This window comes from Colobus angolensis, unplaced genomic scaffold (assembly GCF_000951035.1).
Source record: "Colobus angolensis palliatus isolate OR3802 unplaced genomic scaffold, Cang.pa_1.0 Scaffold387, whole genome shotgun sequence".
NCBI classification, from domain to species: domain Eukaryota; kingdom Metazoa; phylum Chordata; class Mammalia; order Primates; family Cercopithecidae; genus Colobus; species Colobus angolensis.
The window spans coordinates 122,712-124,153 of NW_012117232.1; the positions used below are offsets into that span (position 1 = coordinate 122,712).

Below are 1,442 nucleotides of genomic sequence, written 5' to 3' on the forward strand. Positions count from 1 at the left end.
CATTGGGTTCCCAAGCTCGATCCCAGGTCTGACTGCCTCAAACCTCTCCTCTATCACTCTGACCTCTCTTCCCACCAGAACATTTTCACCCACTTTCTGACCAAGTAAAATTTCTCGATCCTTTCAAATTCCAGTTTAAAATTGAAGCTCTGCCTGTAAATGATCATCCCAGCCTTCCTCCCACACGGAGTCTGATCAGTCTGTGTGCCTTAGAACCCTGCTGGATTAGGGTGGAACTGTCCTCTCACGTCCTTTCCCACTTTTCTTTTAGAAGAGTACTGGAAAGCTAATAAGGGTTAATAAGGACATAGGCTCTGTACCCAGAACCTGGACACACCAGTTCCCCGTGTGTGATCTTAAGCAAATTACTTGTTCTTTCTAAGAGTCAGTGTCCTCATCTGCAAACACAAGGACGACAGTACAAATGTCAATGATTCAACCTCGATTTGCTATATATTTCTAATCAATTTCTCTCTTATGTCCTCTATTCAAAAGGTTACTTCTGATTACTAAATGAGATCATCACAATGCCACCAACAGAGTAGCAATTTCCCAGAAGCTTTCTAGCGGATCCCCCGTCCCCTCCTCTATTCAATCTACATTTCGCAATGCCAATAAAGTTATCTAAGTGCAACTTAATCAAGACATTCTTCTGCTTAGGAAACTTAATGAATGACTCCCCGCCAGCCAGAAAATAAGTCCCAGACACCTCAGCAGGATGTGTGAGGACCTTGAAGGCTCTGGCCTTCCCAGTCACAGCCTCATGTTCTTTGTCTTCAAGATTCATGAGGCCATGTGACACACCCACCCGTAAACGATGGGAACCAGGCCCTTTCAACAGTGTCTTGGCCCATCCAGCTCCTGGCTGTAGGAAACTTATTAACTCATCAAGGTACAGCTCCAGTGCCATTCCCTAGCCAGAGCTTTCCCTGACTCCTCAGCCTGAATTATGTTTCTTTACCTCTGTTGCTATCATACTTGATAAAGGGGGCAGAATATGCCATCCCAAAATATGCTCCTTAGACATAGGATTATTTTTGAGTTAAAGATACTTGAAAACCATCACATGCAAGAAGAGTGCTCCGACCTTCGTTTTTCATCCTGAAAGCAGGAGATAAACTCCCACGTGAAGGATGCCCTCCCTATATATACCAGGAGGAAAGAAACATTCCTAACACCAGGGATGGGAAGGCAAGGCTGAGGGAAACCTCCATACACAAACCCTGCGGAACCAATCCTTATCTTCCTAGTCACTTCTCCACAACTAACTGCCCTAGCCCACACTCCTTTGTCTGGTCATGTTTTCACAATTCACTTTTCGTCCAACTTCATATATAAGCATTCGGCTCGTAACTGCTTCTTTGGATCTTCATTTTCCTATGGGAACTCCAATGTCAGACATGACACTGATGCTTCTAATTCATCATAATATACGTGAAATC

General features: G+C 44.2%; 1 protein-coding gene across 1 annotated transcript in view; it reads right to left on the reverse strand.

The window, feature by feature from the left end:
- ARHGAP17 (Rho GTPase activating protein 17) overlaps window positions 1-1,442 on the reverse strand; it is a 103,121-nt gene that overhangs the window by 27,687 nt on the left and 73,992 nt on the right. The window lies entirely within an intron of this gene.